This window comes from Mustela lutreola, chromosome 7, assembly GCF_030435805.1.
Source record: "Mustela lutreola isolate mMusLut2 chromosome 7, mMusLut2.pri, whole genome shotgun sequence".
Classification (NCBI taxonomy): domain Eukaryota; kingdom Metazoa; phylum Chordata; class Mammalia; order Carnivora; family Mustelidae; genus Mustela; species Mustela lutreola.
The window spans coordinates 122,887,531-122,904,109 of NC_081296.1; the positions used below are offsets into that span (position 1 = coordinate 122,887,531).

The following is a 16,579-nucleotide window of genomic DNA, read 5'->3' on the forward strand; positions in this document are numbered from 1 at the left end:
TATCTCAATAAAGATGTTAGAGGAAAACAAAGTAGAAAAATGTCAAAATACACCAAAAAGAGAAATCAGGGGATGGTTCCTCGCTTTGTCCGAGGATTGTGATGACATTCCCAGCAGACAGCTGGGTCCCCAGTGGCTTCAACCCCCACTTGGATCTGCTACAAACACAGTCCTGTTGGCAGTCAGGCAGAGGCTGGAGACGGTCAGTCCCGCTTGGGAGGGCAGGTTCTCTGTACTCACACTGCCATGAGGTTCAGATCTTGCCTCGAATGTTCACAGCCGTGTCTACACGGACAGTTCCTTAACCTCCGTGTACCTCAGTTTCACCATCAGTAAAATGGTAAGATGGACCTTAATAATATGCCTCACTTTTTCAAACATTTCCAGCCTGTGGCGAATTTCAGATGTGCCCTCCCAGGATTCTGCAATATGATTCTCTGGCCACTGCCAAGTCAGAATCCTCTCACACCAGAGTCATTTCTGGTCCCGTCTACCCTCCCAGAGCTCAGAGACAGGTGTTCTCCGGCAAAGCACTTCTAGCTCCGCCCAGGCCCACTGACTCCGCCTCTCAACCTCTCCTTCCACCCATGATGGAAGAAGATCCAACTCAAGATCCCCAAAGTGGTCAAGTGACATCGGCTGGGTTGGGGATGGCAGTGCTGGCACAAGGAGGAAAAACTGCCGTCCCCCTAGTTGGATATACTCTCGGCAGAACCACACACACAGGGAACATGATCAAAGGGAGAGAGGCTACCACTGGCACACCGCCATCTTGGGTCATCGAGTTCCACGTCACAGTCCCTCCTTTGGCCCCAAGAATGCTCCTGTTGGGGTGGGTACCTGTTATGGGCTTTCATCATCCTAGACAGTGGGTGGCTCTGTGACATGCAGAGCCTTCTGCATTAGGAATCACACACTCAGATTCTATGGTATCACCCCTAACACTCCCGAGGGATCTGAGCAACTTATTTGCTTCTTGGCCTCAGGAAGTTCACAGGGAATGAAGGAATAATTCCTTCTCACCTCACTCCCCCCTTCGAGATGACCGATGGATGAGATGACTGAAGTCATTTATGCAAGTCCTCAGTTGGACACTCCCAGAGCCCCACGTCTTCATCCCATCAGCTAGAATGGAAGCTTCTGGAAGGCAGGGATCCACACTGCCCTGTATTATTACATCCTCTGTGCCTTAGCCAGGCCCGACACTGCAGTGGGTTCCCAAAACACTTTAACAGTTGATTGAACTAAAAAATGTTAAAATACGAATAAAAATGCCCGTCTATATCCTCTCATCCTATTAGGATGCTCTTATTACCCTCACAAACCGCTTAAACACCTAAAAAGGACAACAGCTTCATGGTGGGTGCTCCATAAAGGCTCGCAAAGAAACTTCCAGGACAAAAAAAAAAAAAAAAAAAATCCTTTCTCTGTAAATACAATTTGGCCTTCAGCTCTGAGAGTGATGATTTTCTCCCTTACGTGGAAAATCTTGTTTTCTAAGACTAGATTCTCCCGCAAGGCCTAGAAAACATCAGCTTCCCCAGACACCCAGAAAACGTTCCCACTTTAAAACAAGCAACTTTAATGAAATATGGATTCTTTCACTTATTTTTTTCCTGTAATCAAAATTCTTTAATAGAACCACTGCTGTCATTTCAAGAGCGGGGACCTGCTCCCAGGTCTGCAGGCTCAGAGATGCTCATTATAAGGGGCGGGGGGGGGGGGATGCTTGGCATTCCTGGGGCTGGATATTTTTCCAGGAGAAATCCAACAGTGTGGGGTATTTCAAGGCAGATCAATAGATGCTTCTGCCCTGAAAATTAGAGATGGTTCCTGATTCTCCAAGACAGTGGGCTGAGAGATGCTGATTTATTCAATCCTGGGAATTCTTTTGAAAATTAGAAGAAAGTAATGTGCATTTCTGCTGTGAGGAAGTATCATCTGGGCTCCAGCAGGGGAGAGATATGGATGATAAATGGCTTTGTCCTTGGTAGGAGCAGGCCTCTACTGGTTCAGCCACTGTACCAAGCTTGCTTTGCAACCCTGCATAGAAACTGGATGGTGGCAGAGGGGAGGGCAAGCCATCCAGGAATTAATTTTGCCAGCCAAGACAGAGTTACCAGCAAAGCTATCAGCTGCCCATGACCCATTGACCTCTGTAGCCACCTGAGTCTTCTGGAAATATCCCGAACCCATGAGGCAGGTCCTGCAGCCATAAATGTCCAACGCTGTGAGACTCAGAGGGGAAAGCAACCAGCTCAGGGACCCCAGCTATAGAAGCCTGGACTCACCGTGGGACCCCATGTTCCTTGTTTGGTATTAGGGGCTGTCTCTCACACAGAGGGACATCCCATGGCAAAGTGGGAAAGAAGACCTGAACTGGAGTCTTGGCACAACGACTCACAAGCTTTTGGGACCCTGCTGAGTCTGTCCCTCCATTTCTTCAGTGGCACTCTGCTGCCACGTGAGCTGGTAGAATGGTCACTGTGTCTGTGTGGTTGCTACAGGTCATAATGGCCATACTGCCCTTCCCAGTTGGCAGCTGGTAGCAGAGACCAGTCTGCTTCCTGGTTCAGGAATCAAATCTTCTAGAAACTGACATCTGGGGTACAGGCCATGGAGCACACCCAGCAGGAATGCTGTCCATCCTCTGTCACCAACAGCCACAACTTCAAAACCACACACAGTGTATGGAGCTGCTCAGTACACGGGTTCTAGAAGCAGGTGGCAGGGTCCAGGAAGGGCCTCTGCCCCTCGTGTGTTACTTGCAGGACCTTAGCAAGCCTCTTAACACCTCTGAGGCTGTCCTCTTGTCTCTAAGTGGGGATCACTGCAGAGCCTCCCCCCCCACCCCTCCACCCCGCCAACCGGCTGCCGTAAGGGTTAAAGGACGCTCAGCACTCAGCCCGTTAGGCAGCTGTCCTACAGACCCTACCCTTGATGCAAAGCTGTTGCCGTGGCTCCGGGGCTGAGCCTTGGGTTTGTGAAAGCAAAAGGGGAGACAAAACCAGCTTAGTGGGGGAAGAGCAGGAGACAGCACATGAGATCAGACCAGGATCTGGATGCTGGGTCCGCTTAATCCCAGCTTCCTGAGAAAAACTCTCCTCCTGGGCTTGCTGGGATCAGGAACCCCTGGGCCATGTTCAAGGGCACGATGCTTGCACGGCTGCAAGGGGCCGAGCCACTCGGTCTGCTCAAATCCTCACCAGAGGAATCAAGGGGGCAGGCACGCACGGCTTTTGAGATCATGCCTGAGCCTTTAAGCTGCAGAAATCTGGCAGGGGTGGGTGTGGGGAAAGGGAAGAGATGCATCTGCAGGTGGAAACTAGGGATGATCCCAGCACCCTGACACTGGGGGATGGGGGTGGGCGGAGCCCAGGGAAGAGGAGGGGAAGGACAGTTGCCAAAGACACAGCAGCCTCTGCCCACCTCCCTTTTAAGATTCTCTCCTTTGGACTTTGGTGCCCAGAACCAGCTTCTCCATTACTTGTGGTTCTGAACACATCCTTCTGCTTATACCTCAGATGTCGGCCTCCCTCCCATTCATCCAACTCTACTGTGTGTGGGCAGGTGGGAGCTGTGTGTGCATGTATATATGTGTGTGTGGGGGGGTATCTTTCCCACCAGGTGCCTTCCTGGATATCAGAGGGCAAACTGTAAGGCCCATGGGAACAGAAGCACCTGCAACCCCCCTCTCCACCACCAGCTACCTGGCTAACACCCTATAAACGAGACCCCTGGGGCACACTTGACCTTTTCTGTTGACAAACTTACACGGATGATGCCATTGTATTTCAGAATCCCTGAGTCAGTCTTGCCCTTTCAAGGCTCTGCACTTCTGCCAACATCGCTGCTCATTTTCAAAATGTATTAATTTGTTCAACAAGTATTTGCTAATAGGTGTCGGGCCTTCTGGGAAAGGGCAGACGGGAGCCCGAGGCACCTGTGGGCTTGGCGCTCTTCCTCTCGGAGGGTGACTTGACTTTCAGAGAAAGCCAAAGTCATCCAGAGAACAGCAGGATGTTGAGATGGCAAATACCCTGACCCTGAAAGCATATAGATCAATACATACTTCTCGAGCATCACCGTGCGCCAGGCACAAGCATTTACTACGAGTGTCGCAGATGGGCCACAAGGGGCTGGAGGCAGTAGGACAAGTAAGCAAATGATTGAGAGACAGTGAGAAGCTTGCAGGGATGGTGGTGAGAGAAGCCAGCCAGGCAGGTTACTGACCCGAGGGGGCGTGAGCAGGAAACCCATGGAGAGTGGGGCACCCACATCAAGTCTTGAAGAAGGCATTACAAATCTTTCAAAGCCCCTTCCGTCTGCCACATCGGTCCCACATCGCCATTCTCTTGAAGAGGAAATGGAGGACCTTAGAAGCTGGATTTGCCCAGCCAACGCCAGGCTCTTTATCTCAGAGCATGTTATCTGAAACAGAGACACATTGGGACAAATGCCTTCTTTATCCAAGGACAGGCTCTGTCCTCCTGAAGCTCTAAGGGCCAGGGCAAGACGTTGTGCTTTTGAAAAGAGGGCTGTACATGCAGGCCATAGGCCAATTCTGCTGACAGTCCGTGGCCCAGCCTGGCAGAGGTCTTGTCCATTACTCCGTGGATTTGGGAAAACCTGTCACTCCTCTCCTCAACCTACCTGAAACATTTAATAAAACTGATCACTTCCTGTTTATGGATGTATGAACATATGAATGAATGAGCAATATATCCACCCACCCACTGACCCAAGTTACATATAGAATTCATTCTTTGGGACATACACTCCCATGGGTCTTGAAAGCCACCCATCACATCCCAAGACAGAACATTCCATCACCCCCAAAATTCCCTTGTGCTTTTTGCAATCAATGCCCCTCTGCACCCCAACTCCTAGCCACCACTGGTGTGTTTTCTTTCCCTACAGCTTGCCTTTCCCAAGATGTCATATCAATGGAATCATACAAGATGCTGCCTTGCCTTCTGGTCTCTTCTGGCCTTTTTCACTGGACAAAACACATCAATATTCACCCATGTTGCTGTGTCATCCCACCTCCACACGATGTTCTTAGTTTCTTGGACTCCCCCACTCTCCTCACTTGCCCAGTGGCCTTTAGAGGCCCCTCCCTCATGGAACCCCAAATACTGTGACTCACAGAGCTCTTCCCCAAGCTCTCTTCTCTCCATCTATGCACCTTCCCCACATGATCTTGGTTTTGACTTCCTAATCTCTGCAGACTTCTTCCAAATCCCAATATTTCCCAAGTTCAAGACCTAACCCACCCAGCTACCAACTAAATGTCACACCTTCACCATCCTCGAAATACCTGAAACCTGTCCCCAGTGAGTGGTCCACCATCCATGTTGGTTTGCATGAAAGAAATCCTGGTGTCTGTTCCTCCTCCTCCCCCATGCTCTGTGATGGGTGGACAGGGCTAACTGGCACCCCGCTTCCATGAGTCTTCCCATCAGGGACGCCAGTACAGTGCACGAGGCTATGCATTGCACGGTCACACATACCAGCTCTGTTCCCTGTTCTGTGGAGTCTGGACAACCTTGAAGCTGGGGCTCTGCATGAGAAGTAGGTTCTGCCAACCTAGGAGACTAGGAGGAAGGACAAGAGGCAGAGGAGTTCCTCCTCTGACAACCTTGGCTACAGAGGTATAAAAGTAGAGAGGCTTTCCTGGCAACAGGACACATTTCCTTATTCCTGCCAAGGTTGTCTTTGAACTTGATCTTCCCCTTTGCAGATCTTGTTCCTTTAGCTCTTCTTACAATTTCATAAGCACATTGTTCCCTGAAATTCCTTTCTGTGTAAAATGTGGAGAAGGGCTTCTATTTCCTGTACGGAGCGCTGACTGCTTTCAGCCCTCTGCCCGCCTTCAGCCATGCCCCACGCACAGGGTCCTGGCAACCTCACCTCCCATGTGGCTTGGGTCCACCCACCTCTCCAGCTCCATCAGCCTCTCCAGTGCGTGTCTTCTCTCGACCTGCCCCCTTCTGTGCTCCGCCCGCAGCCAGACCAGCTCCTTCCCAGGCATGGGGAGCTCGAAGCCCTTCAACGGTTCCCAGCTGCTCTGAGGATAAATGCCCACACTGGTGGCACAGGGCGGCCCCACCATCTCTCACCTCCTCTCGCCACCACCTGCCACCTGCCACCTGCCCTCCCACGCTGGCTCCACGCGAGCCTGTGAGCCGCCAGGTGCTGGCACCAGCTGGGTGTTCGGGAAACATCCATGGGGTGAATGAGCCTTTGGACACAAACCTGCTAGAACGAGCTCTGCCTAAGGGATGCCCCAGAGGGGGGCTGGCCGGCCCTGCTTCCTCGGCTCTGGCCTTCCAAGGTGCTGCCTGGATGCTAAGCTGTGACCTTCCCTAGGAGCAAAGGGTTTGACAGAAATGTGCCTCCATAAAAGGCAGATCTTTAAGAGACTCTAAATCTGACAAAACAGGGTGGCTGGGGGGAGGGGAAGTGTGGAGAGGGTGGTTGTGTGATGGACATTGGGGAGGGTATGTGCTAGGGTGAGTGCTGTGAAGTGTATAAGCCTGACGATTCACAGACCTGTACCCCTGGGGCAAATAATACATTATACGTTAATAAAAAAATTTTTTTTTTAAAAAGGCGGATCTTTCTTCAACCTTTCAATCAGCTGACTCTCTTTGCGGAATATAAACTGTGAAGTGAATTTTTCAAAACAGAAAAAAAAATATCGCCTCCAAACACGCCATTCTCTTTCTCACTCCCTCTCTGCTTTCTACCTTGGTTAAAAATAACCCCACGTTCGGAGCCCTGACGTTTATTCTGAAACGATGTAAGCTAGACTGTGAGGACGCGGAAGGAATTTAAATAGTTTCAAACTTCCATCATTTCAATTTATGTGTTTTAGAAACCACCCGAGTGCCAGAAACCAAAAGCAAAAAAAAAAAAAAAAAAAAAAGAAGAAAGAAAAGAAAAGAAAAAGAAAAAAATCGTGATTTCCCCCCCCAATTCTATGATTTAAAATAACTTCGCAAAGAATTTTATACCTTTCATGGGCAATAGCTGAGATGTCTAGGTTTTATACCATCACCCTCGTGTCTCCACCAGGAGCAAAAATAATGAAATCACTGGCCTAACCAGCATTAAAAGGAGTTTAAAAATCCTCTCTTTTTTTTTTTTTTTTTCCCCCAGCACATTTCGAAAGAGATGAAGCACCGCAAAGAAATAAAGATATGACTGGAAGATCCAGCAGGAGGACTGCTCTCTCTGGGAGCAACCCCCGTGGGATTTTAGGGCTGGAAGAGGATCCAGATGCTACCTGGCCCCGGGGTCCTGCACCGAGGACAGGGCACAGGCTTACCAAAATCACAGGGGCAACATCGAATCCAACACTGCCATCCCTCCCTCCCTCCCTCCCTGGCCTGACGCTGAGCATCCTTGTCCTGATCACGAGAAGCACCTAAGCCCCCATTTTAAAGGGAAGAAAAGGACACTGAAGTCCAGGGACATCAAGGGCTTTACTCAACATCACAGCTACTTAGCAATGGGATTAAGAGCCCAGATGGACACATGGACATGGCCACAGCATACAGGATAGCAGGACTCCGACTCATGTGTCTGGAAGCCCAGGAAGCCCAACCATGACAGGCCCAGATGATCAGAGCTTGGCCAGCGAGGGCCGGCTTCCCTGCTGCTCGTCCCCACTTCCAACCCAAGAACACCAGTGAAAGCTAAATATGTCCCCTAGAATGGGCTGAATAAAACTCATGTCCACCAGGAAACTTATTTAGAAATTAGATAAACAGATAAAGATGAAGAGATACACACACACACACACACACACACTGGAGTATTACACAGCCATCGAAAACAACGAAATCTGGGCATTTGCAACAACGTGGATGGAACTAGAGCGTCTTAGGCTAAGTGAGACAAGTCAGTCAGAGCAAGAAAAATTCCGTATGATCTTGCTCATAGGTAGAATTTAAGAAACAAAGCAGATGAACATTGGGGAAGGGAAGGAAAAACAAAAGACAAAACCAGAGAGGGAGACAAACCATAAGAGGCTCTTAACCATAGGGAACAAACTGAGGGTCGTTGGAGGGGAGAGGGGTGGGGGGCTGGGGTAACTGACTGACGGGCATGAAGGAGGGCACGTGGTGTGAGGAGCACGGGGTGTTCTATGCAACTGATGAATCCCCGAACTCTACCTCTGAAACTAATAATACACCATATGTTCATTAAATTGACTTTAAATTAAAAAAAAAAAAAGAAAGAAAGAAATGAGGTATGTGAGCTCGCTAGGGTTGCCACAACAATAGACGAGGGGGCCTAAACAGATAAATCTAATCATTAATGAAAAAAACACACAAAATTGCAGCTACGAACAAATAAGCCAAAGAAAAGAACCGAAAAGAAATACACCAAAGCCAATCCAGGGGGTTGCAGCAGGTGGAGGAATCCTAAGTGGCTTTCTCATGTCTGGTCCCCTCCCCACCCCACCCCAGTGTGACCTCCTTCTGACTATGCAAAGACCCTATTTCCAAAAAGGTCACATTCAGACATAACCAAGGATTAGGATCGCAACCTCTCTTTTGATGGGGGGGGGGGGACACAATTCAACCACAACAACACTCATATTGTTGACTTGATTAACTCTCGTGGAACACAGACATAGAAAATAATTCCCCGTAAAAGAGCTCTTAAGAAGACAAAGAAGTGGGAGCACCTGGGTGGCTCAGTTAGTTGGGCGACTGCCTTTGGTTTAGATCATGATTCTGGAGTCCAGGGATCGAGTCCCACATAGGGCTCCCTGCTCTGCAGGGAGTCTGTTTCTTCCTCTGACACGCCCCCCCATCTCATGCTTGCTCTCTCTCTCATTTTCTTTTTCTCTCTGGAATAAATAAATTTTTAAAAAATAATAATAAAAAAAAAGATGAAGAATGTCCATGATGAAGTCTTCTATATGCTCTGCTTTCCCCAGGACCGTCTGGATTCACATCTGCTGTCCAGAATGATTAACAGTGCCCCTCCACTCTCAAAAGTGTCCTAGTCTGGATGATAAATTTCATGGCCACTCTGCTCATTAGGAGTTCACTGACCTGAAGTAAAAATTAATATCAATTAGCCAAGAGAGTTCAAATTAATCTGAACAGGAAGGACCTCTATCAGTTCCAATATGGACACTCAGTACATTCTTCTCCTTGTCAGCCTCAAGTTCAATGAGGTAAGTAGTTCTTGGGGAAAGGTAGTTGCTGGAACACCTCTCACCAAGGACACTCAGATCTAGGCGAGGTTGGATGACCTGCCAACAGTGAGTGGTCCAGTGTCCCCACTAACTAGCAATGGACCTAGAGGAAGGTTGGAATGCCCCCCCTTCACCTCTATTTGGTCCTGTGGTCACGGCTGAGCTGTATGCTGGATGGAATGGTTAATTTTGTGAGGCAACTTGACTAGGCTATAGTGCTCAGCCATTTAATCAAGCACAAATTCTAGGTACTAGCATGTGGATATTTTGTGAATGTGCTTAACATCTACCTTCAATATGACTTTAAGTAAAGGAGACTGTGCTTGAGTACATTGGTGGGGCTCATCTAATCAGTTGAAGACCTTTAGAGAAGAATTCTGCCTCAAGACTGAAGCATCAGCTCTTGCCTGGAGAGTTTCCAACCTGCCTGGCTATTTTATAGATTTCAGACTTGCCAGTCCCTGTAATCACATGAGCCAAGTCTGTGACATAAATCCCTTTATGGGTGTGTGTGTACATATGCCTCCTATTGGTTCTTTTTCTCTCAAGAATTCTGACTGAAACACTGGACCTTGGCCAACTAGGCCTGGGAAATAGAGAATGAGAAGCCATTCCTGTGCCCTAGATGAGGGAGAAGCAAGAGCCCAGGTGATGGAGGGACAAGCTCATAGAGTTCACAGAGGGACGTGCCAGGCTGCTCTATTTCATAACCCACCACTGTGGGTCAGGGTCAACCCTTCAGCACTCTTACGCTGCCTCCCCACCTCAACCCCTGAGGTCCCCTGTTTAGCCATCTTTCTCTTTGGCACCATTCTGTCTCCCTCCCAAGTGGCCTCAAGGCAAGAAGTGTGGGGTGGGGATTTAGCAGACAGGGACAAAGTTTATCAGTCCTATATGGGAAGGCACAATGAGACCCTCCCAGGAGGAACAGAATGGCTTCTCCTTTCCTGATAAAGGCATGGAAGGTGGTCCCTCACTGAGCACTGGCTGAGGAAATATGTGGTCCTTGGAAATATTCACACTTCTTTTTCTTTCTTAAATTCAAGTTAGTTAACATAGAGTGAAGTATTGGTTTCAGGGGTAGAATTTCATGATTTATCACTTACCTACAACACCCAGTATTCATGCCAACAAGAACCCGCCTTAATGCCTGTCCCCCATTTAGCCATCCCCGACCCATCTCCCCTCCCAGCAACCCTCAGGGTATTCTCTATATTTAAGAGTCTTTTATGATTTGCTTCCCTCTCAGTTTTTCTTACTTCTCATTCCCTTCCCCTGTGTTCATCTGTTTTGTTTCCTAAATTCCACATATGAGTGGAATCATATGGTAATTGTCTTTCTCTGACTGCCTTATTTTGCTCAGCATAATGCCCTCTAGTTCTGTGCATGTCATTGCAAATGGCAAGATTTCCTTCTTTTTGATGGCTGAGTAACATCCCAGGATGTGCAAGCACATGCGCACACATGTGCGTGTGTGTGTGACATCTTGGACATTTGGGCTCTTTCCGTATTTTGGCTATTGTGGACATTGCCCCTATAAAATTGGGGTGCAAGTGCCCCTTTGAATTACGATTTTTGTACCCTTAGGATACAATACCCAGTAGTGCAATTGCTGGGTCATAGGGTAGCTCTATTTTTAGCTTTTTGAGGAACCTCCATGCTGGTTTCCAGAGTGGCTGCACCAGCTTGCATTCTCACCAGCAGCACAAAAGGGTTCCCCTTTCTCCGCATCCTCGCCAACATCTGTCATTTCCTGGGTTGTTGATTTTAGCCATTCTGACTGGTGTGAGGTGGTATCTCACTGTGGTTTTGGTTTACATTTCCCTGGTAACGAGTGATGTGGAGCATCTTTTCATGTGTCTGTTAGCCATCTGCTGTCTTCTTTGGAAAAGTATCCATTCACATCTTCTGCCCATTTCTTACCTGAATTATTTGTTACCCTTCTAAAGAGACCATCTAGTGCTTAACTAAATGGTGGTTGAATGACTAATAGGTAAGCTTTGGCCACAGAGCCCCCACTTTCCTAAGATCTCAGAACAAAACACTCTGCCTAATTCCTTCTAGGCTCTGTGCTCATTCTCATCCTTGGCTTCTGTCAAAACATTTCCAATAAAGAGTCACTAGGGTCTGAATTTTATTCTTGGCTTTCCTTTGTGAGCTGGTGGAAAATTACTTAGCTCCTTAGTTTCCACAAAACACCATGAGATTTGAGGAAGCTCTTAGCTTGTTATAAATGGGAGATTCATCCAAATCACAGAAGAAAATCTCTCCTTAGATGTTTTCCCAGGCCCATACCTCCCTCTTCAAAACATCAACACAGGAGGCAGTCAAGAATGAGACCACGTACTCCGTACGGGGAGTCTAGAAAGTTCGATGCTGGCCTCAGTTAATGCAGACACTAACTTTGACAGACCTGACCTCAGTTTCATCTTCAGTAAGAGGAGAGCTGAGGTCATCGGAGCCATGGACCATGATCATTTCTCAGTTCAGGGTCATTGGTGTTGAGTGCCCTTGCTAGAGAGGGCCCCGCACGAGGCAGGAGGGAAGCAATTTCTTAATCCAGGAGAGCAATGGCCCACTACCCCCCAGCCCCTCTCTCTCTCCACTTCACTGCCCAACACTTCAGACTTTTATCACATCTTGTGTTTAGGATAAAAAGTTAGAAATGTTGACTCTACACAAGTCACTGACCTTCCTCACTTGTCACGTGCCATGTTGTGCCACAAACAGACACACACAAATACTGAATACTTCTATTACCCAGAAAGGATGGCAGGATTTCTCTACATCTCCACAGACTTCAAGGCATCCCATTTAAAACCCACACAGCCCTCAACCGCAAATTCCCCATTTACAAGCCTAAGCTGGGCCACAGGATGAAAGACAGGGGCCTTGAACTTCCACGCTGACCACCTAACATGGGAAGAAGCTGCCCAGACTGTGGGCCAGAACTGGGAATGTAAGCGGCCTGTTTGCAGGGAAAGCTGGACGGAGGAGCGTGTCAGCACGGGCTTTGGAAGATAGTCAGGGAGGGGAACGACTTATAAGACAGCAAGGGGAAAAGCAGGACTCCAGCCATTCCTCAGGAGAATTCTGAGCAATGCCGTCCCCACAGAGCTGCGTTGTCCAGGAAACAGCCAATGAGCTTGTTTCCACACAAGGTGAGCATCACCTTTCAAGGGGAGTCCAGCCAGCATCCTCCCGTGGGCTTTTCAGAGGGTCAGTCACTGCACAAGATGGTGAATAAACGTCCTACCAAGGGCCTATGAGTGACAAAGTCCCAGCACATGGTGAATTCTATACGAGCAGAGAATGTTTTCGGACACATTAGTGTTTTCAGTTTTGGGGAGTAGATACCCATAGTGGAATGACTGGATCATATGGTAATTCTGTTTTTAACTTTTTTTTTTTTTTAGGATTTTATTTATTTGACAGACAGAGATCACAAGTAGGCAGAGAGGCAGGCAGAGAGAGAGAGGAAGCAGGCTCCCCGCTGAGCAGAGAGCTCCATCCCAGAACCCTGGGATCATGATCTGAGTCAAAGACAGAGGTTTTAACCCACTGAGCCACCCAGGTGCCCCTGTTTTTAACTTTTTGAGGAACCTCCATACTGTCTTCCAAAGCGGCTGCACGAGTTTGTGTTCCCACCAATGGCGCACAAGGGCTCCTTTCTTTCCTCATCCTCGCCAGCACGGATCTTCCTATCGTTTTGATTCTAGCCATTCTGACAGGTGTGAGGTGAAATCTCATTGTGGGTTTGATTTGCATTTCCCTGATGAGGAGTGATGTCAAGCATCTTTCTGTGGGCCTGTTAGCCATCTATATGTCTTTGTATGTCTTTGTAAAAATGTCTTTTCAGGTTGCCTGCCCATTTTTATTTTTTTTATTTTTTTTTTGTTTGCAATATAACAGCTTTATTGAGATCTAATTCACATTGCTTATGATTCACTGATTTTTTTTTATAATTTTTTTTATTTTTTATAAACATATATTTTTATCCCCAGGGGTACAGGTCTGTGAATCACCAGGTTTACACACTTCACAGCACTCACCAAATCACATGCCCTCCCCAATGTCCATAATCCCAACCCCTTCTCCCAAACCCCCTCCCCTCGGCAACCCTCAGTTTGTTTTGTGAGATTAAGAGTCACTTATGGTTTGTCTCCCTCCCAATCCCATCTTGTTTCATTTATTCTTCTTCTACCCACTTAAGCCTCCATGTTGCATCACCACTTCCTCATATCAGGGAGATCATATGATAGTTGTCTTTCTCTGCTTGACTTATTTCGCTAAGCATGATACGCTCTAGTTCCATCCATGTTGTTGCAAATGGCAAGATTTCATTTCTTTTGATGGCTGCATAGTATTCCATTGTGTATATATACCACATCTTCTTGATCCATTCATCTGTTGATGGGCATCTAGGTTCTTTCCATAGTTTGGCTATTGTGGACATTGCTGCTATAAACATTCGGGTGCATGTGCCCCTTTGGATCACTACATTTGTATCTTTAGGGTAAATACCCAATAGTGCAATTGCTGGGTCATAGGGCAGTTCTATTTTCAACATTTTGAGGAACCTCCATGCTGTTTTCCAGAGTGGCTGCACCAGCTTGCATTCCCACCAACAGTGTAGGAGGGTTCCCCTTTCTCCGCATCCTCGCCAGCATCTGTCATTTCCTGACTTGTTGATTTTAGCCATTCTGACTGGTGTGAGGTGATATCTCATTGTGGTTTTGATTTGTATTTCCCTGATGCCGAGTGATATGGAGCACTTTTTCATGTGTCTGTTCGCCATCTGGATGTCTTCTTTGCAGAAATGTCTGTTCATGTCCTCTGCCCATTTCTTGATTGGATTATTTGTTCTTTGGGTGTTGAGTTTGCTAAGTTCTTTATAGATTTTGGACACTAGTCCTTTATCTGATATGTCGTTTGCAAATATCTTCTCCCATTCTGTCAGTTGTCTTTTGATTTTGTTAACTGTTTCCTTTGCTGTGCAAAAGCTTTTGATCTTGATGAAATCCCAATAGTTCATTTTTTCCCTTGCTTCCCTTGCCTTTTGCGTTGTTCCTAGGAAGACGTTGCTGCGGCAGAGGTCGAAGAGGTTGCTGCCCGTGTTCTCCTCAAGGATTTTGATGGATTCCTTTCGTACATTGAGGTCCTTCATCCATTTTGAGTCTATTTTTGTGTGTGGTGTAAGGAAATGGTCCAATTTCATTTTTCTGCATGTGGCTGTCCAATTTTCCCAGCACCATTTATTGAAAAGGCTGTCTTTTTTCCATTGGACATTCTTTCCTGCTTTGTCGAAGATTAGTTGACCATAGATTTGAGGGTCTATTTCTGGGCTCTCTATTCTGTTCCATTGATCTATGTGTCTGTTTTTGTGCCAGTACCATGCTGTCTTGATGATGACAGCTTTGTAATAGAGCCTGAAGTCCGGAATTGTGATGCCACCAACGTTGGCTTTCTTTTTCAATATCCCTTTGGCTATTCGAGGTCTTTTCTGGTTCCATATAAATTTTAGCATTATTTGTTCCATTTCTTTGAAAAAGATGGATGGTACTTTGATAGGAATTGCATTAAATGTGTAAATTGCTTTAGGTAGCATAGACATTTTCACAATATTTATTCTTCCAATCCAGGAGCATGGCACATTTTTCCATTTCTTTGTGTCTTCCTCAATTTCTTTCATGAGTACTTTATAGTTTTCTGAGTATAGATTCTGTGTCTCTTTGGTTAGGTTTATTCCTAGGTATCTTATGGTTTTGGATGCAATTGTAAATGGGATTGACTCCTTAATATCTCTTTCTTCTGTCTTGCTGTTGGTGTAGAGAAATGCAACTGATTTCTGTGCATTGATTTTATATCCTGACACTTTACTGAATTCCTGTATAAGTTCTAGCAGTTTTGGAGTGGAGTCTTTTGGGTTTTCCACATATAGTATCATATCATCTGCGAAGAGTGATAATTTGACTTCTTCTTTGCCGATTTGGATGCCTTTAATTTCCTTTTGTTGTCTGATTGCTGAGGCTAGGACCTCTAGTACGATGTTGAATAGCAGTGGTGATAATGGACATCCCTGCCGTGTTCCTGACCTTAGCGGAAAAGCTTTCAGTTTTTCTCCATTGAGAATGATATTTGCGGTGGGTTTTTCATAGATGGCTTTGATGATATTGAGGTATGCGCCCTCTATCCCTACACTTTGAAGAGTTTTGATCAGGAAGGGATGTTGTACTTTGTCAAATGCTTTTTCAGCATCTATTGAGAGTATCATATGGTTCTTGTTCTTTCTTTTATTGATGTGTTGTATCACATTGACTGATTTGCGGATGTTGAACCAACCTTGCAGCCCTGGAATAAATCCCACTTGGTCGTGGTGAATAATCCTTTTAATGTACTGTTGAATCCTATTGGCTAGTATTTTGTTGAGTATTTTCGCATCTGTGTTCATCAAGGATATCGGTCTATAGCTCTCTTTTTTGGTGGGATCCTTGTCTGGTTTTGGGATCAAGGTGATGCTGGCCTCATAAAATGAGTTTGGAAGTTTTCCTTCCATTTCTATTTTTTGGAACAGTTTCAGGAGAATAGGAATTAGTTCTTCTTTAAATGTTTGGTAGAATTCCCCCGGGAAGCCGTCTGGCCCTGGGCTTTTGTTTGTTTGGAGATTTTTAATGACTGTTTCAATCTCCTTACTGGTTATGGGTCTGTTCAGGCTTTCTATTTCTTCCTGGCTCAGTTGTGGTAGTTTATATGTTTCTAGGAATGCATCCATTTCTTCCAGATTGTCAAATTTATTGCCGTAGAGTTGCTCATAGTATGTTCTTATAATAGTTTGTATTTCTTTGGTGTTAGTTGTGATCTCTCCTCTTTCATTCATGATTTTATTTATTTGGGTCCTTTCTCTTTTCTTTTTGATAAGTCGGGCCAGGGGTTTATCAATTTTATTAATTCTTTCAAAGAACCAGCTCCTAGTTTCGTTGATTTGTTCTATTGTTTTTTTGGTTTCTATTTCATTGATTTCTGCTCTGATCTTTATGATTTCTCTTCTCCTGCTGGGCTTAGGGTTTCTTTCTTGTTCTTTCTCCAGCTCCTTTAGGTGTAGGGTTAGGTTGTGTACCTGAGACCTTTCTTGTTTCTTGAGAAAGGCTTGTACCGCTATATATTTTCCTCTCAGGACTGCCTTTGTTGTGTCCCACAGATTTTGAACCGTTGTATTTTCATTATCATTTGTTTCCATGATTTTTTTCAATTCTTCTTTAATTTCCCGGTTGACCCATTCATTCTTTAGAAGGATACTGTTTAGTCTCCATGTATTTGGGTTCTTTCCAAACTTCCTTTTGTGGTTGAGTTCTAGCTTTA

At 46.3% G+C, this 16,579-nt stretch overlaps 1 protein-coding gene across 2 annotated transcripts in view; it reads right to left on the reverse strand.

Annotated features, from left to right (window-relative positions):
- The window catches only part of SLC24A4 (solute carrier family 24 member 4), a 180,485-nt gene that overhangs the window by 64,948 nt on the left and 98,958 nt on the right, over window positions 1–16,579 (reverse strand). The gene's annotated exons all lie outside the window — the stretch shown is intronic.